This window comes from Hyperolius riggenbachi, chromosome 8, assembly GCF_040937935.1.
Source record: "Hyperolius riggenbachi isolate aHypRig1 chromosome 8, aHypRig1.pri, whole genome shotgun sequence".
Lineage (NCBI taxonomy): Eukaryota > Metazoa > Chordata > Amphibia > Anura > Hyperoliidae > Hyperolius > Hyperolius riggenbachi.
Window position 1 is genome coordinate 63,088,433 of NC_090653.1, and position 25,736 is coordinate 63,114,168.

At 44.8% G+C, this 25,736-nt stretch overlaps 1 protein-coding gene across 2 annotated transcripts in view; it reads left to right on the forward strand.

The window, feature by feature from the left end:
• The window catches only part of LRFN1 (leucine rich repeat and fibronectin type III domain containing 1), a 285,615-nt gene that overhangs the window by 151,856 nt on the left and 108,023 nt on the right, over positions 1–25,736 (forward strand). Inside the window, exons 1-2 of one of the 2 annotated variants that reach the window (XM_068250478.1) lie at positions 1,912–1,991; positions 16,990–17,097. The exons of the other annotated variant lie outside the window; for it this stretch is intronic. The gene's annotated coding sequence lies outside the window, so the exon portion shown is untranslated. Of the gene's footprint in view, positions 1–1,911; positions 1,992–16,989; positions 17,098–25,736 lie in introns of those variants that run through there. 2 annotated transcript variants of the gene reach the window in all.

The following is a 25,736-nucleotide window of genomic DNA, read 5'->3' on the forward strand; positions in this document are numbered from 1 at the left end:
CTGACTTATCTCCTATACCACCAACAAGTGGTAAGTGAGTTATATAAACATGCAGCTGTAGCTGCCATGGGCATCTTCCCCCTCACTGTAATGTGCGCAAGGCCCTCATCCTCAGGCCCCCTGAGTTCCCGTTGTCCTCCGGGGGCCCCCTCCTGGCTGCAAGCAATCACAGAGGCACTGCAAAATTGGTAACCAAATTTTTATTCAAGCGGACCTGAACTCAGAATGTCCTCTCTGCTCTAAAAGATACGCGACAGCATAATAACCTTTAGACAAAAAAAATTCTTTGTTACAGCTGATACAAATCCTGCAGTCAATCTTCACTATTTCTACTTTTTGATTTCTGGTAGCAGACATATTGATAACATCCTGTGCTTTCAAATTAGTTTATCTGCCATCTCTGCCGTGGCAGTCAGGCGACACAGGGGAGAGATAAATTACAACTTTTGATTAGATACAAATAAGGAGGAATTAAACATGCTAAACTCTCTAAATACATACAGGGGGCATTTCTCTATGTTTTCCTTCTGTCCTGTGCAAGAGTTCAAGTTCACTTTAAGACTGCACCTGCAGTGCTGCACCTTGTACACTAGAGGTCACCTCATACCTTTGCCTAGATGGCCTGTGGCTAGATATTGCCTTGTCTGTATACACTGCTATGAAACAGTATTTGATCATTCCTGGTGATGAATATTTCTATACCAGCATAAAGTGCAATACATTTTGGATTGTAATCAGCTCTAGTGGTTAGACCCTGTAGTGCATATAGTGCTTCAAGTCTATAAATATAATCAAACAAACAAACACAGAACATTTATATCGCGCTTTTCTCCTGGCGGACTCAAAGCGCCAGAGCTGCAGCCACTAGGACGCGCTCTATAGGCAGTAGCAGTGTTAGGGAGACTTGCCAAAGGTCTCCTACTGAATAGGTGCTGGCTTACTGAACAGGCAGAGCCAAGATTCGAACCCTGGTCTCCCACGTCAGAGGCAGAGCCCTTAACCATTACACCATCCAGCCACTAATATAAATATAATGGTTCTAATAGAGCCATGGCTGATGCTCAATTCATGTTCAGGATGTAAGATTCTGTGTAAATAGAATTACAGTCAGATCATGTCTTGAGGTCATGTCACATCGGGAGTAAAGCGTGCCTTTGATTGGGTTTAAGAGGATAGTAATTTACGCTTCTTGAATACAGAGTAGTTTTGGACATGCCGCTACAAGGGGAAAAACAAGAGATCTGGAGATTTGGAAAGGGCACAAAAGTGAGCGTCTGAATTAATAAACACAACGAGAGGTCTCCCATACAACGGAAGGTTAGATGAATTGTGCTTACTTCCGTAGCAAAGAAAAAAATAAGACTTAGAAATGGTCTCATTAATATTTAAGATAAGAACATACCAGGTCAGTATAAAAATGTGGCTAATGAACTCTTTTATCGTGAGAACTCTTTAAAGGACAAGAAAATAAGGTTGTATAATAATTGAAGGAGATAATAAATGAAGGGAAATTTAAATTGGGCTTAGAGTAAAAGATGGCTTAGAAGTGATCTAGCTAATGTTTACAATGTATGCAGGGCTGACTGAAGGGGTATGAGTTGAGTGCTGAAGAGCAAAGATGCTCAGTGAGAATCTAGCTTACTTAAAGAGGAACTTCAGCCTAAACAAACATACTGTCATTAAGTTACATTAGTTATGTTAATTAGAATAGATCGGTAATATAATCTCTTACCCTCCCAGTTTTAAAAGAACAGGCAAATGTTTGATTTCATGAGGTCAGCCATTTTGTGGGTTGAAAGGAGGTGACAGGGAGCATGAGACACAGTTCCGACTGTCCTGCGTGCTGATCACTCCTCCCAGTTGCTAGGCAACCTGAATAACAACATAGGAAATCCCATCATGCTTACCACAGCATCAGGGAAAAAAAGCCTGGGCAGTTTTCTTTGATGAGTGGAGCTTAGCTAAAAAATGCAGCTAAAAATTATGCTTTGGTAAGAAAAACAAAGTTCTGATGCTGTGAGACTGTTAAAGAAACACCAAGCCTTTTCAGTTCTGCTGACTGAGTAGATTTTTAGTCCGGAGGTTCACTTTAAGTGATGCAAATATTGTTGCAATTGGCATGCGCCTTGGAAAAGGACAATTTCTGCTGATTTGTGGCAGTTTAATGCATCAGGGCCCTAAAGCAAACCTGAAGCGAAAATAAACGTATGACATAATGACATGATGAATTGTATGTGTAGTACAGCTAAGAAATAGAACATTAGCAGCAAAGAGTCTCATGTTGTTTTCCAGTACAGGAAGAATTTAAGGATACCCGAAGTGACATGTGACATAATGAGATAGACATGTGTATTTACAGTGCCAATCACACAAATAACTATGCTGTGTTCCTTTTTTTCTTTCTCTGTCTGAAAGAGTTAAAGGAGAACTTTAGTGAGAGGTATATGGAGGCTGCCATATTTATTTCCTTTTAACCACTTCAGCCCTCGTTCTTTTTCACTTTATGCATCCGAGCAATGTTCACCTCCCATTCATTAGCCTTTAACTTTATCACTACTTATCACAATAAACTGATCTATATCTCATTTTTTCCACCACCAATTAGGCTTTCTTTGGGGAGTACATCTTGCTAAGAGCCGCATTACTGTAAATGCTTTTTAACAGGAAGAATAAGAAAAAAAATGAAAAAATTCATTATTTCTCAGTTTTCAGCCATTATAGTTTTAAAATAATACATGCCTCCATAATTAAAACCCATGTATTGTATTTGCCCATATGTCCCGGTTATTACACCATTTAAGTTATGTCCCTATCACAATGTATGGCGACAATATTTTATTTGGAAATAAAAGAGCATTTTTCTGTTTTGATACCATCACTATTTACAAGCTTATAAAAAAAAAATAGAAATATTTCATCTTTACATAGATATTTAAAAAGTTTAAACCCTTAGGTAAATATTTATGTGTTTTTTTTATTGTAATGTGTTTTTTTTTATTATTAAACATTTTATGTGGGTATTTTTGGGAGGGTGGGATGTAAATAGTATTTGTTTGGGGTAAACATATGTTTATTTTTATTTTATTTTACATTTAGATGTAGTTTTACTTTTTGGCCACAAGATGGCAAGATGAGTTTCTTTACATGACGTCACTCTAAGCGTACAGTGTACGCTTAGAGGGACATAGGAGCCAGAAAAAGCGAAGCTTCCGAGAGAAGCTGTTGCTTTTTCTGCGGGGGAGAGGAATCAGTGATCGGGCACCATGGCCCGATTCATTGATTCCTGGGCTATCGATCCATGGACCGGGAGCACGCGTGCACGCGCGCGATTGGCCGCGGGAGCGCACATGTCCTCCTTGACGTAGTTCTATGTCAAGGAGGACAAAGTGGTTAAGCAATACCAGTTGCCTGGCAGCCCTGCTGGTCTATTTGGCTGAAGAAGTGTCTGTCTGAATCACGCCAGAAACAAGCATGCAGCTAATCTTGTCATATCTGTCAAAATTGTCAGAAACACCTGATCTGCTGCATGCTTATTCATGGCTGAAAGCATTAGAGGCAGAGGATATGTAATGGGCTGAGCTCTTTTAGCCACGTAGCGCACATAATCACAGGAACGCTAGTAACTTAAGCCTCCTTGCTGCACAAAAGCAGCGCTCCTCTCCTCCCGGCTCCCGCCCTGAGCCCATTTTGGTCCAATCACTTCAAAGGGCGTGATCGCCGCACTCTGATTGGCCCAAGGCCCAGGCTGCCTGTCACTTGCAGTGGTTTCTAAATTGCATTGCAATTCTCCCTGATAACCAATTAGAGGTCTTAAAACGGACTGCAAGGAAGAAATAAAGATATTCAATAAGACATGCAATAGATCACCATTGCTCTGTATGGGAGTTAAATAAATAAAAACAAAGGCAGCAGCAAATATCAGAGAGAAAGTTAAAGTACAATACCCTGCACACACCGCCCATTCATCCAGCAGGTACCTTGAACGCACAGTATGTTCACATCTATGTACATTTAAAGAATAAAGCAAAGTAGACCCCCCGTCTTTTACCCAACTAACAGACAGTCAAAGTACACCTGAAAGGAGAGGGATATGGAGGCTTCCATGTTTATTTCCTTTTAACCGTTTGCTGACCACTCCAAGCCGATTGGCGTGAACACGGCGGCAGCCCCAGGACCGCTCCATGCCGATTGGCGTGAACGGCTCTCTACGGGGCTCCGCTCTGCCTTCTGTCTCCCAGTGACGATCGCCGCTTGGAGGCTGTTACATGGCAAAACCGCCCTCTAATAACCCTGTACATCGCTGCGATCTAAGGCAGCGCTGTAATGGGGACAGCCGTGTGATACAGCTGTCCCCTCCAGAGGCTGGGAAGTGATTGGCTGTTATACGCAGGGCCGGGCCGAGGCATAGGCTGGAGAGGCTCCAGCCTCAGGGCGCAGTGTAGGAGGGGGCGAACAATTCATTCAGTTGTCATTCCTAATTGTGTATGAAGCAGAAAGAAATAAGAAAAGGGGATACATAGCAGTGACTGCAAGTCAGATAACTAGAGATTATGGTGTTGGGGAGGTTGTGGGCCCTGTGGCCCTCTTAGTCTAATAGCAATCAGTGTGTGACAGCTGGGGTGGGAGGGATGGAGGGGAGCACTTTGGTGTCTCAGCCTTGGGTCCTGGAGGACCTTGTCCCTGCTCTGGTTATACGCTGAAGCCTATGACAACCAATCATGCTGATTGGCTGTCGGGAGGAGGGAGGGAGGGGGGAGTATAAAATACATTGAAAAATTGTAACATTTAATAAAAAATGAATAAAATAAATATTTTTAAAAAATAAACAACTAGGGAGCGATCAGACCCCACCAGCAGAGAGCGCTGTTGGTGGGGAGAAAAGGGGGAAGAAATCACTTGTGTGCTGAGTTGTGCGGCTCTGCAGCTAGGCTTTAAAGCTGCAGTGGCCCAATTAGTAAAAATGGCCTAGTCACTAGGGGGGTTTAACACCGCAGTGCTCAAGTGGTTAAACAATGTAAATTTCCTGGCCGTCCTGCTGATCCTCTGCCTCTAATACAGGTATGTCAAACTGGTCCTACGAGGGCCGAGATCCTCACACATTTTTGGTACAGCTCAAATGAATTGATGGGTCTGAATCAGGAAAGGTGTGGTCCATCTCTCTTTCTCAGTTCATCCTAAACACTGGCATGAATCTGGCCCTCCAGGCCTGGAGTTCCACACATGAGAGGTCTAATACTTTTAGCCATAGACCCTAAACAAGCTTGCAGATTGGATGTTTCTGAGTGAAGTCTGAATGGATTAGCTGCAAGCTTGTTTCGGGTGTGCGATTCAGGCACTACTGCAGCCCAAGGGATCAGCAGGACTGCCAGGCAACTGGTATTTGCTTAAAAGGAAATAAATACGGCAGCCTCTATAGCGCTTTCACTTTAGGTGTTCTTTAAATATTCAAACCTTGGTTATATCACCAAAATAAGAGTATAGATTGCCCAATGCCCCGCAAGCTCATGGTGATAAGGAGAAAGGACCAAAAAGCCCTCTTACTAAAAAGCTGACATTTAAAACAGAAGGTATTTGCAATTATTAAGGTTGGAGTGCGCATATGATGTCTCCCACAGTGCATTGCTGCTTAAATGCCAATCATCCCTTTGTTGTCGCTGAAAGCCAAATACACCTCCAGACATGTTGGAATGTAATGATGTGTCAGCTTGTTAACTACTTTGACCTTTTGGACGTTGCTATTACGTCCAAAAGGCTGCTGCTGCTGTGTTGCACGTGGCTGTGTGCTCCTGCCCCTGTGCCGCCGCTTGTTAGCCCAGAGATCAATTAATGGGAAAACAGTTCCCATTCATTGATCTAAGGCCCCATTAGAAAGCCTGACGGGTTTCTTTCAGAAGCCCCAATCTTTCTAAAGCAAAAAAAAGTTCCCTGTCCTCCCTTCACTTCCTATAAGCGAGAGAGCTTGCTTACAGGACTAAAAAATGTTTTCGGACTGTGGCCATCTTGTGACCAAATAGCAAAACTACATCTACATACATTTTTTTTTTAATAAATACAATTGATTACATTTAAAATTAACTGTTTACCCCCCACACTCCCCAAATAAATATTTTAAAAAATTACAATAAAAACACAAAAAAGTAAAACATAAATAGTTACCTAAGAGTCTGAACTTTTTTAATATGCATGTGAAGAGGGGATTATGCTATTATGTTTCAAATTATAAGCTTGTAAATAGTGATGGACGCAAAACTGAAAAAAATGCACCTTTATTTCCAAGTAAAGTATTGGCGCCATACATTGTTATAGGGACATAATTTAAATGGTGTAATAACTAGGACAAATTTGGGTTTTAATTATGGTAGCATATATTATTTTAAAGCTATAATAGCGGAAAACTGGGAAATAATGTTTTTTTTTTCATTTTTGGACTTCTGAGGCCAAAATGAAGAAAATTACACTATACCTTTTTATTAGCAGAATCCAAGGAGGACGTCCTGCACGTCCCCCGCTCCGTTCCGCCGTCAATGCAGGCCTTTCCGTTCCCCCAGGGCATAGCCCAACCCCACCAAACGGGTCGCATCGATTCCACCTCTAAGATGGCCGCCAACCTTGATCCGCCTGCGCAGTACGCTTTGTCACGAGTGCGACTGCGCAGTGATGTGAGCGCTCCCGACGTACACTTGGGGAGCATGCCGGGACCCACTACGCGGTGGGAGGTGGGCTAAAGGCAGCGCAGTCGCACTTGCGGCAAAGCGTACTGCTCAGCCGCGGATCAAGGCGGCGGCCATCTTAGAGGTGGAATCGATGCGACATATTCGGTGGGGTCGGGCCATGCCCTGGGGGAACGGAAAGGCCTGCATTGACGGCGGAACGGAGCAGGGGACGCGCAGGTCATCCTCTGTGGATTCTGCTAATGAAAAGGTATAGTGTCATTTTCTTCATTTTGGCCTCGGGAGTCCTTTAATATTCCCGTTAAAATGCATTTAGAAAAAAATAATTCTTAGCAAAATGTACCACCCAAAGAAAGCCTTATTAGTGGTGGAAAAAACAAGATATAGATCAATTCATTGTGATAAGTAGTGATAAAGTTATTGGCGAATGAATGGGAGGTGAAAATTGCTCAGATGCATAAGGTGAAAAACAACTGAATTGCACAGAGCCACAGTTTAGCCCCTTATACACTCCTATGAGTTCTGATTCACCATGAGCTTGCTGGGCAATCTGTAAATGGGTGTTTCAAGTCCTACCACACAGAGCCATATGAATCCATACCATGCACTGGTGAGGAACAGGCAGTATGCATGCTGGATTTTTGTGGCTCTGTGCAATTAACAAGCTGACACATCACTGCAAAATAAGAATATTGGATTCTAGAAAGGTCCTATTAAAAATTTAGATCCATACAAACAGCTGATTATCTCATTGGTTTATTTTTACTGTATGGTAATTCAAGAAACTTCTGTAAACAAGGTAAATTTTCATAAACTAAAATGATCAGCATCTTGAAACAGGGAGCCTTCTACTTGTGTCTACCCCCCCCCCCCCCCCCCCCCACACACACACACACACACACACCCCTTTTCCCCTTTCTACCTAAACTGCAGTTTTTACAGACAGTGACATCTTGTGGTTGTTTTACCACAAGATGTCACTGTCTGTAAAATGTGATGATGATCTCTATAGCATTGTTATTTCCTGTATGTTCCCCTCTGTTATAAGTAAGTTGCATTACCAGATGGTGGTGTATGATTTAGCTTTGCATGTTTTCTTCAGTAAAGAGTTCTCACTTTTTATACTGGGTGCCTAACTGCGTATACGGAGCACTTTGCTCAATCACCCCCATGGTGCAGACCAAGCGGCTTATGCTCAGCGGGAAGCCAAGCAGCAGGTCTATACAAGAGATGTGTCTAAACCGTTACGGGAAATAATCATGGGATATCATTTTTAGCGACAGTCAGTCATGTTATGTGGATTTGTGGCTCCACTTTGGCCTTTCATTTGCTTTGGCACCATCCCATCAGAGAACATGTTATTGTTTGTATGGAAATCCATTACTGTTGACAAGGCGATCTTCGATCTGATAGACGGGACAGCGAAGGAACTTTGTCTGGCATCCGGCGCCGTGTCTATGGAAAGCCTTTGTAAATAAACTGTAGTATCTCATTCACTGCTGACAAACAGTACAAAATGGGATTAATCGCTGAGCCTTCCGAATAAAACCAACTCCCGGCTGACAGATGTTTGATGTCCCTAACTCGATTTCCACAGTGATTCCCGCTCCGGTCCCCTCTGCTTATTGGCATCTCCATGCTGTGGACATGAGCTTGCTTTCAGCTTTCCGATTGCTTTAGGCCAGAGCACCGGTTGCCCCCGACTACGAGATGACCACCATCGTCAGTGCCTGCAGCGCGTCGTCCCTAACCAATTCCGCCTCGCCTTGTGTGATCGAGAGCATAGAACGCTGCACTGATAATCCCTGGGAGAATAGATCTATTTCCTCATTTCTTCACATGACTAGGCAGCTCCACTGTCTAAAGGAAAAAAAAAATCTAATTAGAGAACAGCTTTCCTGTCAGCGAGTATGTAACGGAAGCCGGCGTGTGCGTGTAAACACGGGCAAACAGTTGTTGTTCGTTTGTTATTTTCTTATAATTAATGGCCTGAGGCTGACCCCGCTGGAGAAGCGGCCCTGGTCTTATTCCACCAAGTTCTGCATCGAGCAGGGAATACAATACAAGAGCCAGAGGTCCAATCGTGAGTCGCTGAGGGTGGCCAGAGACCACTATATCATGTAGTGTTGTTTTTTCTCAACATTTCATTGGTATATACCCCTTTTTGAAAGCCTTTACTCACCAAGTACCTCACAAATGGATTTATTTAAAGAGGCACTGAAGTGACATACAGGGGTGTTGCTAAGAGATTTGGGGCACTTTTGGGCACTCCAGAAAGTGGGTGTGGCCATGCACCAGAATGTGGGTGTGGTCATGGGTGGAGCCAAATTGACATGAACTTATCGGTCTAAGTAGGCCTGCCCAGTAAAATGTTGGATGAACCCCCTCCCCATTCATACAAAAAAAAAATATGCAGCATATCACATAAATAGGCATTGTCACTTAAACATAACTATTTAGTTACTTGGCTCTGTGCTGGCTGGCCTGGCTTTCTGCTTGGTGGGCGGGACTGTTGACAGTCTATCTGGCAGTCCCACCATAGCATTCTCTGACCTTCTAGTGAACCCCCTCCCATGCTCCCACGGGCCTCCCTTTGAGGCACCACAAATCACAGCAAGCCCCCATAGAAGAACCACAGTTCTCTGCATGCCCCATAAAGGCATCACAGCACCCATCATACCCCCGAGTGATGCACCACAGCTCCCAGCATGCCCACCATTGAGGCACCACAACTGCCTGGGGGACATCTGGCGCACTCCCAGAATAGATCCGGGGACTTGGGGAGGTCCAGCCAGACCTGGTGGCGGCCGCTCTCTAAGGAAAATAGACAGTTGTCCCCTGTGGTGTGAACCACATGCAGTCTGCCTGAACCCCTCCAACAGGATATGTCAGGAGGTATATAAGCATAATATGGGTGAAAGAGGCATTCTGGTGTGTATAAAATTATTTAAAAACAAATAAAAATGAAAGAAAGGGAGGTAGATTACCTCAAATAACAAAATCGTTGTAACAACAAAACATTTTTATTATTAAAGGACTTAGGAGCCCAAAAACTTTAAAAAAGTGAAGTACCTTAATCACGTTTAAATGCGCGGAGGACGGCATCCGCGCCCTCTGTGCAGTTCCGCCGGGTCCCCGCAGTGTAATAGCCCCCCGTGCCGCTCACGACCCCACAGACGGGGTCGGGATCGCCTTCCTCTCCTAATATGGCCGCCGGAGCTGGCAGCGGCTGCGCAGTCTGCATACACGTGAGTGCGGCTGCGCAGCTCTAGGACCTCCCCCCCGATCCACGCACAGTAGCCCGACCCCGTCTGTCGGCGGAACTGCACGGAGGGTGCGGATGGCTTCCTCCGTGCATTTAAACGTGATTAAGGTACTTCACTTTTTTTAAGTTTTTGGGCTTAAGTAAGTCCTTTAAGCACATGCAACATGTTTCACGGGTCTAAGCCCGCTTCCTCAGGCCAATAACAGTGCCAAATGGAAAAGCCTCATAAGCAGGTTAGAGGCTCCTTATGCTAATGAGGTTTTTTCATCTGGCACTAAGGAAGCGGGCTTAGACCCATGAAACGTGTTGCCTGTGCTAAATAACTAAAATATTTTTGTTACAAAGATTTTGTTATTTGAGTAAAGCTACCTCCCTTTCTTTCGTTTTTTATTTGTTTTTAAATAATTTTATACACACCAGGGCGCCTCTTTCACCCACATTGTATTTGTAGAAGGTGGCAATCTGTGCGTAGAAGAATTGGCAAGGCATGTGATCAGTTTGATCATCAGGTGCCACATTTGAAAGACTCTGATTTGCTGTTTGTGATCATGGCCTAAAGCCTGAAGAAATTGGAACCTCAAATCAGCCTTAGGCACCCCCCAAAAAACATAAAATATGAAACCATGTTTTGAGGTTGTTTACCTCCTGAGGACCCACATAGGCTTGAAACAAGCAGAAAATACAAAAGTCTGCCATTTTCTGCTTATATGAAGCCTACATGGCCGTCCGGAGGTAAGCACCACTCCAAACAAGGTTTTTTCCTTTTCATTGTTTATTTCTTTTGGCTGGTTCTTTTATCGATTTTGTTTAGTATGACTAGCTACTATCAGTGGCTGGGCTATGTAGTGATGCCTTTACTTTTGTATCCCCGAGGTCCTCTTTAAAGGATGCTGGCAATGGCAGCCTTCATCCTTCTGTCAGTACAGGGTTTTGATTGATGGCTACGGAGCGGCACGCGGGGTTTTTATTGAAGGCACTCGGAGTCTCAGTGTGAGTCGGCAAGCCTCCCATCAGAGCTGTGATAACGAGACCTGGAGCTAAACGCTAAAAGCTTTCCTGCCAGAGATGACATTCTGGTGTCCGCTATGGTTCCGTTCCAACCTTCACTCACACCCAGTAATAGATCTCTGCGGTGAGAGCGGTGAGGACCCGTGACGTAGTGACAGTGATTGAAAAAAAACAGAAGAGGCAGCAAGGACGAAGGTTTTGGAGCATCTCCAGAAGAGCTTCAGGAATGAGCCTGTCAGCTTGATGTCGCCTTCGTTAATTTTCCCCGGAAGCTTGTCCTTTATATTTTTTTTTCTTTAACCTGCGTCATTTTGCCTTGCGTAATGAGTTAATTAAGACGCCCGGCACTTGCAGCTCAGGTGAAGAAGTGCAAGCAGTCAGCTAGATTGCTTCCTCCACCCACATGTCACAGATCGGAGTCTTTCATCGAGGGAACTACATTCCAGCGACATGTTCTTATCTCAAAGGTTCACCAGTCAGGGTTAAAAAAAGGGGGGGAAAATGACTTGTCAGGATGAAACAAGCCGCTAATGCTATTCCTAGACAGCAATGTCACTTCTCTCCTCCATCTCCAGAGGTTTCCTTCACGTCAAGGGCAGGTGCTGGGCTCTGCTGTTCTGTCCCTGCACAGAGCTCATATAATATGGGTGACTTGTCACAGGTGGAAGGTGGAGGAAGGGAGAGCCTGCGGACCGCAATAGTGATTTTAGCACATCAGCTAGAGAGGTATCCCGCTGCCTACGTGTTAAAAGCATACACTGAACATCTGTGCCCATCTCTGCTTTTAAAGGAAGAGTCCAAGATGTGTCATTGGCTTGGGCATTGCGTAGAAGTAACATTAGCAATTCATACTTTAAAAAAAAGTCCTACAAATATCTGCTGACTACTGTTAACATTTTCTGTAGCAGTGTTAAATCTACTGTATGGCGCCCAAGGCACAGGCCACACCTTCCATACTACTAAGGGTGCAGTTCCCCCCTGCTACTGGTTGGGTGGGAGTCCAAGGACTGGAGGCCTCTCCCTTGCACTGCACACTCCCCTCTCATTTGCAGCAAATGACATACACCCCTCCCCCTCTTAAACATTAGGGGTGAGGTGTGTGTGTGTGTGTTGGGGAGGCACACAGATACACAAAACAGGTTGCATCACAGTTTTCTGATGCCCCTCCCCCACAAAGTTAATACCACTCAATTGCCCTCCATGTAGGGTGACCCCCAAGGTCATTGCCAACATCCACTCACTTGTCTCCTCATGCAGGGTTTCTCACAAGGCCATTGGTGACAGCCACTAACTTGTTCCCCTTTCTTTGTAGGGTGTTCCAAAGGACATTGCCAACAACCACTCACTTTTTTCTCAAATGTAGGGTGTCCCCTAAGGCCATTGCCAGCAAGTGCTCACTTTTCTCCTCTTGCAGGGGTGTCCCCCAAGGTGATTGGCAAAAGCCACTAACTTTTTGCCCCATGAAGGGTCTCTCCCAAGATCATTGTCAGCTGCCACTCACTTGACTCCTCCTGTAGGGTGTTCCCCAAGGCAATTGCCAACATCCGCTCACTTGTCGCCTCATGCAGGTTGTTCCTCAAGGCAATTGCCAACATCCGCTAACTTGTCTCCTCATGCAGGGTGTTCCCCAAGGCAATTGCCAACATCCGCTCACTTGTCTCCTCATGCAGGGTGTCCCCCAAGGCAATTGCCAACATCTGTTCACTTGTCTCCTCATGCACGGTGTTCCTCAAGGCAATTGCCAACATCCGCTCACTTGTCTACTCATGCAGGGTGTTCCCCAAGGCAATTGCCAACATCTGTTCACTTGTCTCCTCATGCAGGGTGTTCCCCAAGGCAATTGCCAACATCCGCTCACTTGTCTCCTCATGCAGGGTGTTCCCCAAGGCAATTGCCAACATCTGCTAACTTGTCTCCTCATGCAGGGTGTTCCCCAAGGCAATTGCCAACATCTGCTCACTTGTCTCCTCATGCAGGGTGTCCCCCAAGGCAATTGCCAACATCTGTTCACTTGTCTCCTCATGCACGGTGTTCCTCAAGGCAATTGCCAACATCCGCTCACTTGTCTACTCATGCAGGGGTGTCCCCCAAGGTGATTGGCAAAAGCCACTAACTTTTTGCCCCATGAAGGGTCTCTTCCAAGATCATTGTCAGCTGCCACTCACTTGACTCCTCGTGTAGGGTGTTCCCAAAGGCAATTGCCAACATCCGCTCACTTGTCGCCTCATGCAGGGTGTTCCTCAAGGCAATTGCCAACATCCGCTAACTTGTCTCCTCATGCAGGGTGTTCCCCAAGGCAATTGCCAACATCTGCTCACTTGTCTCCTCATGCAGGGTGTCCCCCAAGGCAATTGCCAACATCCGCTAACTTGTCTCCTCATGCACGGTGTTCCTCAAGGCAATTGCCAACATCCGCTCACTTGTCTACTCATGCAGGGTGTTCCCCAAGGCAATTGCCAACATCGGTTCATTTGTCTCCTCATGCAGGGTGTTCCCCAAGGCAATCGCCAACATTCACTCTCGTGTCTCCTTATGTAGGGTGTCCTCCAACATGATTGCTAACAGCCACTCACTTTCGGCCCCATGAAGGGTCTCCCCCAAGATCATTGCCAGCAGCCATTCATTTGTAGGGCTCACATTTTCTGAAAACACATGGTAATGGTAAGTTGTTAGCTCTGTAAAATCAGCACAATCAGGTTATGAATTATAGGCTACACATCAGTGGCGGTGAATTCCAGAGCATCTCCACTTCTGCTGCTGTGCATCTGGTGAGTATTTTACCCTCAACACTACAGAAAGAAAGCTGGGAGAGGGATGCACAGGACATAATGGTAAGCATCACCCCACCCCCCCCCCCCCCCCCTGCCTTCTTCATCTCCCAGGCTTGCTGTGTGTCATGCAATGAGTCATGCACCAACAAATAATTATTGTGGTTGCAGGGTTTGCCAGGGGAGCCCATTTACATGTTTAATGTCTGGCTGCGTTTGTTATTCCGTAGCTCAACACAGGTCTCCATTTAATGACACTTTTGCAAATTGCTTTTTTGTGCGCTAATAAAAAATGTGGCATCTTTTCTAATCAGATTTGATAAACCTTTGTAGAACCCTCCTGCAACATACAGAAACATGCATCCTACTGGCTTTTAATTGTCATTTAAATTGATTTCTGGTTTTATAAATCACCTGCTTTAGAAGGGCCTTAAAGGATACCAAGGTGAAAATAAACTAATGAAATAAACAATTGTATCTATCCTCCTTCTCTTAAAAATGTTTTTTTTTAAAGATATTCCACAGTTTTATTTTATATTTAAAATCTACTTTTTAAGTTTTTACTGTTTTATTGTTTTTGCTCAATAACACATTTATTGAAGTATGCCAGAGCTAAAATCTATGAACTATTGATCATTTTTATCTCTTTCCTGCTTTCAGAAGCCATTTTCTGCTAGGAAAGTGTTTTATAGTTTTAATTTCTTATCAGTGAGGGTCACACTGTAGGCTGAGTCAGACTACAGTGTGACCCTCACTGATAAGAAATGTCTGAGTCAGGACTGAGTCAGTCCTGACTCAGACAGGAACTGACACTTACATACCTGATGTTTAACTCTTTCAGGCAGAGAAAGAAAAAAAGGAACACAGCATAGTTATTTGTGTGCTTGACACTGTAAATACACATGTCTATCTCATCATGTCACGTGTCACTTCAGGTATCTTTTAAGGAGAGATGAAACTCTGGCATAACATTCAGTAAAAACATTCTTTTCTACTTTGTATTACCCATACAGTTACCATATTTTCATTTTTGCACAAGTAATACTGTCTGTTTACAAATTACAAGTTACCAATGTAATGTTTATCTGCACTGAAAGCTGTAATTTATTGCATAGCTGTTGTATTTATATAATACAATGTATCCAGTGAGAATGTGTCTTCTCCTGTGTACACTTTTGGCTTGTATTAAGCTTAGACACTGCTAGAAGTGTTTATATTGTCTTGTTTTTTAACTTATCAGCTACTCAAAACCTTTGGAGCCAGAGCTTTCTCTCATGCTGCCCCTACCCTTTGGAACTCCCTACCAGAGCCGGGACAAGGTCCTGCAGCACCCAAGGCTGAGACACCAAAGTGCGCCCCTCCATCCCTCCCACTCCAGCCGTCACACACTGATTGCTATTAGACTAAGAGGCGCCCCAGACTCTTCCAACACCTTAATCTCTAGTTATCTGGCTTGCAGTCACTACCATGTATCCCCTTTTCCTATTTCTCTCTGCTTCAAACACAATAGGGGAATGATAGCTGAGTGAGTTGTGCGTCCCCTCCTACACTGCGCCCTGAGGCTGGAGCCTCTCTCGCCTCTGCCTTGGCCCGGCCCTGCCGCCCGCCCCTCTCAGTCTTCTTTCACTGAGAGGGGCGGGGAGAGGCGGAAATCTGCGAAGATTGATTGGACTGGAGGCAGAGTTACAGCGCTATGCTCTGCCTCCCCGGACAGCAAAATCCACAACATGGAAAGTTGTCTAATAAAAAGAGGATTTTTAAAAGGCTTCAGACTCTGTTTAAGGAGGACAGAGGAAACACAAATTTTTTTTTCCAAAAAGACCTTATAGTTTTGGAGAAAATTGATTTTAAAGTTATGATAGGAAAAAAGCATACTGTATATGACAGATAATGTATCAAAAAATTGCTTTTACATTGCACTGCATATGTAAAATCAGTTTTGGAATTTGGTTTTCAAGAAAAAAAAATGGTCTGTGAACGGTAACGGATTTGCATGCCTATCCATTATCTACTGCCCCATTTACAAATAATATTCCAAAAATGTACTGTGGCATATGGCCAGTTGCGAAAATGGGCACAACTGTAATTTGAAATGAGGTATTTGTGGGTTGGAACAGACATTGCCCTTCCCATATACTCTCTGTACTACAGGCAGCTATTCTTCACTCATAGAGCTCCAAAGACAGCTTACAGGACAATAAGACCAATTTTAGCCACAGCTGCAATAATAAATTTCATTTAATGGAGTGGTGTTTGTTTACAGTGTTGGTTCGTTGGTACAATTTGGTTTTGCTTTAACCACTTCCTGTCCCTATGATGTGAAAAAGAAGTCTCTACACTCTCCTCCCTACAAAATCTTAGATAACACTGTTTATTTATCTCTGACCTGATAACATCACTACAGAGTTGTAAAGTAATGACAGCAAACCCCTCTCCTCCTGTCAGGGAATTCAATAGCAGAGTTAATGAGTAAACAAGTGTAAAATACACATTCCAGGAGCAGACAGTAGCAGATTGTATACATTACTTAATTGTAAATAAAATGTGTGGGTTTAATGTAGAAAATAAATATTTACATTAAACCTACAATGTATGAAAGTGGATAAATAGTGTATTTTTTCACTTTTTTCCTTTGAAAATGCACATAAAAAAGGTAATTACTAAAAACAAATATCAGCCACAAAAAGCCCAATTTGTACTGAAAAAAAACAATATATAGATCAGTTGTGATAATTATTGATAAACGTATTGCCAAAGTAATCAGAGCTGAGCTGAACTGTAAAAATGACCAGGGTAGGGAAGTGGTTAAAGTAAACCTGACACAAAGGAAGAAGTTGGCTTTTACTTGCCTAGAGCGTCTTCCATCCCCCTGTAGTCTGTTAGGTCCCCCAGTATACTCCTGGTCCCCTCCATTATTCCACTGTCAGCCCCAAGGAGCTTTTTACGCATGTGCCGTTACAAGTCTGAATCAACTGCCTATGCGCAGAATGCCCCAACATACAGAAGTGGGCTCAAGGAGGTGTGTGGCCGGGACAGCACATGCCCAGTTATAGCGGGGCTGACGGCGGAAGAATGAAGGGGGCTAGAAGGACACAAAGGACCCAACAGACTGCAGGGGGCTGATGGAAGCCAACTTTTTCCTTTATTTCAGGTTTACTTTAATGCTTCAGATTAATGGTAATGCAACAGTATTATAGTTACAGAAACAGCATTAAAGCTGAAGAACTCGCCTTCTTATCGCTCTTGTGTTTGGTTTATTTCTGTGTATGTGGTAAAGAAATATGGAGGCCATTTTCTGCCAGCTCCTAGTATTCTAGCTGTCTGATGCTCACCCTGATCCTCTGGCTCCTATACACTCTGAGGCTGAGTTATTCCTCTGGAACAGGTATACTGATCATGAATGTCAGAACTCGTATAACTGTATATTTGTCTTTGGTGACTTAGAAAGTATTCCACCCACAGAACCAGCATGACACGAAACATGAAGCATATTTTTGAAGATGGTCAGAAATGTGAGATTTTCCTAATGACAGGTTTCCTTTAAAGTAAACCTGTGAGGAGAATAAAAAGGTTAGTCTGGCAACCACCGGAGCCCCAAATTACCCTTATGCGCCCTGAGCAGCATTATATTGCTGCTTAGTGCGCCCCTCCATCCCTGCCACCCCAGCCATCACACACTGATTGCTATTAGACTAAGAGGCGCCACAGGGCCCACAACCTCCCCAACACCTTAATATCTATTTATCTGGCTTGCAGTCACTGCCATGTATCCCCTTTTTCTTATTTCTTTCTGCTTCAAACACAATTAGGAATGACAGCTGAATGAATTCTGCGCCCTCTCCTACACTGCGCCCTGAGGCTGCAGCCTCTCCAGCCTATGCCTCGGCCCGGCTCTGCTCCCTACCACACCCAGTAAAGACAGCCCCTTCCCTGCAATTATTCAAATCCAGACTGGAAAGCCACCTATTTAGCCTGGCATTTCCGGATTTATATAGTTCTTCCTCTGTACCACAATTTTACCAATCAAACAATTATTGGTCTGAGCCATGCTTATGTGCTTTGAGCTCTACGGGAGAAAAGTGCTTTACAAATGTTATTTGTTGTTGTTGTTACTATTGTAATAATTTCCTCAGCTTCCTATTGAAGATGAATGTGCTGTGTTTAACTGTTTGAATGCTGTTCTGCTACCAGTGTTTTTTTGGTGTAAAGAATCTCTTAAAGCATACATGTCAAACTTCGTGGGCCAAATCTGGATCTTAGAGCCATCGGATTTGACCCTCAGGTGGCTTTCTACACCACCAGAGAAGCTATATTGGTGGATAAGCCCTAGATCACCAGGGAAGCCATATGGGGAGGGGGAAAGCACTAGATACCAGGGAACTGTATTGGAAAGGGAGGGGGCTAATAGACACCAGGAAACCATATAGGGAAAGTAGGGGACACTAGAAACTAGGAAACTGTATAGGGGAGGGAAAGAGGACATCAGGGAATTTTCTAGGGGAGGAAGGGAAACCCACTAAACACCAGGGATCTGCATGGATGAGGGAGGGAAGACCACTTAACACCAAGGAACTGTATAGGGGAGGGAGGAGGGCCATTAGACACCAGGAAACCATATAGGGGAAGGAGGGGGCCACTAGACACCAGGGAACTGTATAGGGGAGGGAGGAGGGCCATTAGACACTAGGTAACTTTATAAGAGAGAGAGGTGGCCACTAGGCATTAAGGTTGGCCTGTGACTTGGTCCCAGAGCTCAATTTTAGCCCACTTTGTATTTGAGTTTGACACCTATGTCTTAGAGCAAAGAAGCTGAGTTTCATAACATTTTAAAAAGGAATGCTAGGCTTGTACAAAGTCCTTCATACACATTCTGCACCCACCGCTGATTAGGTGAACTGCAGATATTTAACCAGCCTGGCGGTATGGACGAGCTCAGCTCGTCCACTACCGCCGGAGACTGCCGCTCAGGCCCTGCTGGGCCGATTTTCATCAAATAAAAAGGAGCACACGCAGCCGGCACTTTGCCAGCCGCGTGTGCTACCTGATCGCCGCCGCAGCGCGGCGATGCGCCGCGTGCAGCGGCGAAAGAGGGTCCCCCCAGCCGCCCGAGCCCAGCACAGCCGGACCAAACAGTTCCGGCCAGCCCTAAGGGCTGGATCAGAGGTGGCTGACGTCAGGACTGCTCGTCGCCATGGCAACGAGGAAAGCAAAACAAGAAGGGCCGCTCATCGCCGCCTTTCTTGTTACTTCTGATCGCCCGAGGTGATCAGAAGTACGCATTAGGAGCGCCCTCTAGTGGGCTTTCATGCAGCCAACTTTCAGTTGGCTGCATTCAATAGTTTTTTTTTTTATAAAAAAAAAAACGTCCGGTCGCCAGCCTGGCGATCTTAATAGAACGCCAGGCTGGTTAATAATCTAAACTTGCAGGAACCTTATTTTTTTTAATATCCTGATATCCTTACTCAAATAGCTAATCGTAGAAGCAGAAATTTGTGTTGACATTAATGCTTGTTGATCGTAGCTGAGTTTTGATAGCTGATGTCAGTTTGTAGTTCTGCTGGCCACTGGGTAACAACAGGACTGGAATTAAAATGGGATGAAACTCAATTAACTGAAAAAATAATAAGAAAAAACATCTGTTGAGAAATGACTTATTTGGCTTTCCTATCCTGTTGTTTTTAGTGTTCATTGCCAAATCTAGGAGAAGTGTGATATGAAAAAAGAAAAGAATATTTCTGCTGGTTTCCATCTTTACTATTTGTCTATGATGCCTGAAGTGACATCATTTCTGCCCATTTCCTTTTTTTTCGACACAGCTTAATTTGAATTTTGCTTTCCTACTGCCACAGCCCACTCTTCCTCCCACAGCAAACTAAAAATGAACACAACTGTTTATAAGGCACCTGCTAATCGTGATGTCCAATGACCTCATTCATGAGGTAGAGAGGCCCTATATACCTTATACTGTGTAGTGTCGGTCTCTCATTGTGAGGGCGTTCATTGGCGCTGCATTGTATCTCTGGTAAGACTAAGAAAGTCATTTTAGGTTGCGATGTCTCACATTTGTAAGTAAAAATAGCTCTATATAACCTATGATATAATGCTAAATAAGAAAAATAACCCAGGAAGGTTTATCAAATGAAAGCATAACCAGAGCAAAACTGGTTCAAACAGGAAGCAGGTGACCTGATCAGGGACTCTAATGATTGGTTGTTCTGAGTAACTGCTCCACTTTTCCCCCTAGTTTTCCTGCAGTTTTCCCTGCACTGACTTTGATAAATCTCCCCCGCAGTTCTCTCTCATTCCATTTCACCCAGAACTCTCTGCTCCCTCCTCTCTAGGCTGTGTAATGTAAAGCTAGTTCATTTCAGTAGGTAATGTAGAAGGAAGAGACAGCTCTCACCCCGGGCAGGCAGCATGGCAGATGGGGCGGCGGTGTGGAGGAGTCAGCCACACTCACAAGCACAAACCAGTGAGCAAGATAGGCTGCATGCATGCCAAGTTATGGAATTAATAGGAATTTTCTCTATTAGAGAAAATTTCAAGAAGATGAGCTTACGCGTTTTACCCTCAAACTGCGTAAGCTTGTCTTGTTGATACATTCTCCAATAAAAAAGATTGCTATTCATTCCATTACTTGGCATGCATGCACAGTCGCTTGCCTTTTAACTTGTGCTCTATTTCAGTTAACAGAGCTGTGTGAGTTTCTCAGACCAGGCAAACCCCGCCCATAAAAAGGCAGCAGAAAGTTATGACTCTCCAGGATGTTTCATATGGTACAATATATTATAGTCTCGTCAACTGGAGTTTCTCTGTAACGCTCTCCCTGTTCTTTTTTTTTCCTGCTTATCTTTCTGTCACTCAAGCTTGACGGATCTTCTGCCCATGGGGTTTGATTTATGCCAAGGTTGTATTCTGGAAGTGGGCATGTAATTAAAGTTCTGTGGGATTTAAACAAAAAAAAGGGTCTATTAAAAAACAGAGAAGCCTGGTATAACTTTGTTCCACATGCATGACTCTAATTTCACTCTTAAGAAGTGAATGATAGGATCTGCGTGCATTAATTTGGTTGTGTCTGCCAACACTGGGCAGATCGTGGAAGGTTAGACTTTTTTGCCATCTCAATAATGTGCTGAGAAAGGGCACTAAATAAGAGCTCAAAACTTTGTTGAATTCAAATCTTATATTGTCTCTGCAGAGTACCAAGACTCAGCAGATAAGATGGGGTCCAAATAGGTGTCAGACCAGCCTATTGACACCCAGCTGACTTTAGGTTGAGTAGTGCTGTACCGATGCACACAACATCATGGAGAAAAGGGCTAACTACCCTCAGTAAGTGGTGGGTAGAGAGAGATGCCCAAAGAAATAAAAAGCTTAAAAACTGTTTAGAATGGAGAGGCTGAGGCTGGCCTTTCCAGAAGAAATGTTAATGGTGTTTTGGAAATAGAAGTTTATTAGCACAGTTAATAAAAGACAACACATTTCGTGAGTTTATCCCGCTTCTTCAGGTGATACAATTGTGCCTAAATTTGGTGCACTATTTGGTTTCTGGTCTCCTTTGTGTTTACTCGGGTTCCTGAAGGTCCCCAATGATCACTGGGTTACATTCGCTCAAGTTTCATTTTCAAGGAGGTACAGTATGAAAAAGAGTAAGAGGAGATGTGAGGCATGGTCTTCAGACAAAGTTAGGGTTAGGCATGAGGAATGGGAGTTCCGTGAAGGGGAGAGGTTGGAGACTAACTGGGATACAAAAAGACAAACCACCAAGGAAACAGCAGAACAAAGCTAAAGAAAGAAACACAATTTGTAGTCAGAAAGCAACACTGGTGCCAAAACCACTGATACTGAATCCTATATATATAAATACTATATATAATATGTGTCCTTTCACAGTCCAGAGACAATTTGGAGAAAGCCAATCAGGCTAAGTATGTTTAGAGATGTGAGAGATAAAATTAATTAGAGTGATCCACACAAACATGGGGAATACCTACAAACCCCATGCAGATTACGCCTGGCTGGGACTGAAACCTGAGACTCTGGTCCTGCAAGGTAAGAGAGCTGGGTACGAGAGGAATCTCCGCCGGGAGACTTGGGCGCAGGATACAGCCGGCGCTGACTGGTCTATCATAGACCGCAACATCCGGTGAGTGACTTCATGAAGGGGGGCAAGGTGGATGCCTGAATTATGTGTCAAGAGCGCACTTATTGATTTGCATTACAGCCGGTATATGGCTTATCCTGCTGCTGCACAAGTCCCGGCCGTGTTAATTACTATTCCCCCTCCAGGCCGCCATGGACGGTGGGGAATGAAATAATTCGGCTTCCAGCAGTCGCTGGAAGCCGAATTATTGTGTTTTAAAAGTAAGTTCAGCTCCATTTTCTGATGACGCTGAAGTCACTCCCTGAGCACCCAAGTCTCCTGGTCTGGATTCACTGCGCTTGAAGAGAGCTAACCACTCGGCTGCCATGCTAATCTGCTGGAGATTTACTTATGTTCATTACAAATCAATTAATTAAATGAAAATTTACATGTGGCTGTGAAATAGAGCAGGATCATCCACAAGGCAACCTAGGCAGGTAAAGGGACCTCTAGTGGGTGTCAAAGGGAATTACGCCCACATTCTCTGACTCTTCCAGATGACCAAAAGGGGGAAACAAAGCTACTACCTTGCCTGGGGCTCCATTCAGGGGCGTAACTATAGGGGAGCAGCCCCTGCGATCGCAGAGAGGCCTGGAGCTATGGGTGCCCACAGCTAATAACCACCCCTCCCTCCGATACAGGGGACTATACTTCAGATCAGGTGTTTTTGTGGCTACACCTGCTATGGGAGTGAAGATCATGATGGCCACTCTTGTTTTATGACCCTTGTGAGATGGGCCCCAAGGTCATGAAGGGCACCAAGGGGAGGCAAGGGAAGGGGTGTGAGCATTGGGGGGCCCATGAATTTTAGTTATGCCACTGGTTCCATTTCATCCTAATATATCTCTGCTGTGAAAGGGTAAATATATTTATCTTGAGTGTACAGGTGACATGTGACATGATGAGATAGACATGTGTATGTACAGTGCCTAGCAAACAAATTACTATGCTGTGTCCATTTTTTTTTTCTCTCTGCCTGAAAGAGTTAAATATCAGGTATGTAATTGGCTGACTCAGTTCTGACTCAGACAGGAAGTGACTACAGTGTGACCCTCACTGATAAGAAATTCCAACTATAAAACACTTTCCTAGCAGAAAATGGCTTCTGAGAGCAGGCAAGGGATACAAAGGGTAAATAGTTCATACATTTTAGCCCTGGCATACTTCAATGAATGTGTCATTGAGCAAAAACAATAAAACAGTTAAAACGTAAACATAACATAAAACTGGAATATCTTCAACCACTTTGGGACCGGCCGCCTAACCCCCCTTAAGGACCAGGGCAATATGCATGGGGGGGCGCATTTGGGGGGGTCGGGCGGCCGGTTCCCATCTGTGGCTGGCTGGGCATGGTGTCCCCCATGGAGGCAGGTGTCCCCCCTGTAGCTGGCAGTTTTCACTCACCTTCCAGGCTCCAGCGATGAGCCGCAGTAGCCACCGCTTCTCCAGCCGGCATCTCCGCTCCAAATGACGCTCAGGTCCGAGTCGCAGCTTGATGACGTCATCAAGCCGGGACCCGGCGCTGACGTCAGATGGAGCAGAGATGCCGGCCAGAGGAGAGGGGGGAGCCGATTTTCGCTGGAACGGCAGGGAGGTGAGTGGATCCTCTTCTTTTCCCCCCTGCCGCCGCCGCTGTCAAAGTGATCACTACAATCCGACGGCGATCGTAGTGATCACGTGATCAGCAGCCATACGCGATGGCTGCTGATCACTCGGGGGAGATGCTAGCTGTCATATGACAGTTTAATCTCCCCCTCCGGGTGCGCACGATCACGTCGGGACGGTTTGTTAGCGCGGACGTTAAATCAACGCCCGGTCAGAACTGTAGCACCACCTGCTGGACGTTGATTCAATGTACCTGGTCCGCAAGTGGTTAAAAGTCATTTTTAGGAGAAGGAAGATAGATACAATTGTTTATTTCATTTGTTTATTTTTGCCTCGGGTGTCCTTTAATGCCATAGTGAAGACAAAATAGAACAGGAATCACTTCCCCAAGGCTCCCTCCTGACGCCTGCAACCATCACTGAGGATGTGGTTGTTGGGGTGTAATAGCTTCTAAGCATAGCGCAATGTTTTCCAGGAGCCGGCTTGTCAGTCTGAGGCACACAGAGCAGGACTGATGGACCATAGCAGGGAATAACAGTACATGCTACATTCAGTCTACTGTACGGCCCATGTCCACGGGCTGTCGGTTCCACTATAATGATCAATCATCTCCATGTCAGGCTGAGTTAGCACACCCATGCCGGGTGCGGAGTTACAGAAATGGATTTGTTACCCGTAACACCCGATCGTAGGTTTTTTAATTTTCTAATTTGCGCAGTGTCTCTGCTCGCTGCAGCCAAATGGCTTGTGTAAGCTTCTTTCACAAGATCAAAGGCTTGTGTGTCAGGCTTGGTTAACTTTTATATTGTGGGGCTCATCTACTGGATGAAAATAAAAGAATATGTCCATAGAAGTAGGGCCCAATCAAATGCTTTCTTACATATTGTTACCCATACAACTAGCAACATGCAACCTGATTGGCTGTTGTGTGAACTCACTTAAAGGATAACTAAAGAATCTAAAAAAATGAGTTTCACTTACCTGTGGCTTCCACCAGCCCCTGCAGCCGGCCAGTGCTTGTGACGTTACAAAACGATCCTCTGGTCCCCCGCCGCTTCTCACTTTCGCTTTCTTCATCAGTCGCCGTCCATTGTGCCTGCGCGGCCCTGGCTGCAAGGATTCCTTGTTCGTGCTCCAGTCGCCGGGAGCGTATTGCGCAGGCGCAGTAGAGATTTTCTCGTATTGCGCCTGCGCGGGACACTCCTAGCCACGGGAGCACGTACGAGGTATAGCCGAGCAGGTGCAGTGGATGGTGACTTCCAAGTTAGCGAGAATGAAAGTGAGCCACTGCGCGGAACTGGAGGATCATTTGGTAACGTTGCGAGAACAGGGCGGCTGCAGGGGGCTGGCAGAAGACCCAGGTAAGTGAATCTTTTTATTTATTTTTTTGTGTGTAATTCTTCAGGTCCGCTTTAAAGGACAACTGAAGTAAGAGGGATAGGAGGCTGCCATATTTATTTCCTTTTAAACAATACCAGTTGCCTGGCAGCCCTGCTGATGTATTTGGCTGTAGAAGTGTCTGAATTACACCAGAAACAAGCATGTGGCTAATCTTGTCAGATCTGACAATATTGTCAGAAACCCCTGACCTGCTGCAAGCTTGTTCAGAGTCTGGGGATAAAGCTATTAGAAGCAGAGGATCAGCAGGATAGCCAGGCAACTGGTATTGCTTAAAATGGTATATCCCTTTACTTCAGGTATCTTTCAATGCTCGAGCAGTAGTTATTAAGGATGATACTGAGCTGAAGATATGTATGTCTGCTATTGATATTGAACCGTAGAATACTAAGGGCTTGATTCACAAAAGGGTGCTAACTTAGTTAGCACGCCTAAAAGCCACTTAGCACGCCTAAAGCAAAGTTTTGTGCTTTAAGGTTCGCTCGTGCAAAGTTTAGCACTGCGCGGTGCGTGCAAAACGTCACAACGGGTGCGCCTTAAACGTCGCATCAGGTGGGCCCGAAACATTTCAACGGTTTAGGCCGGTGCCACGTTGTTTCTCGCGCACCGCACAGTGCTAAACTTTGCAATCAATAACAGCTTTGAGCTTGCTAACTGCTTAGCACCCTAGTTAGCACGCCCAAAGCTTTTAGGCGTGCTATCTGAGTTAGCACTCTTTTGTGAATTGAGCCCTAATTGTATTGAGGACCCTGCCACCTAACCTCAGGGAAGGACCGATCCTGGGAGCGTACTAGTTACACCCTTATTCAGCCCTGGATGTCTTTCCTGCATACAAATACCATTTTACTTAATGAGAAGATTCTCAGCGCCCAGATTGT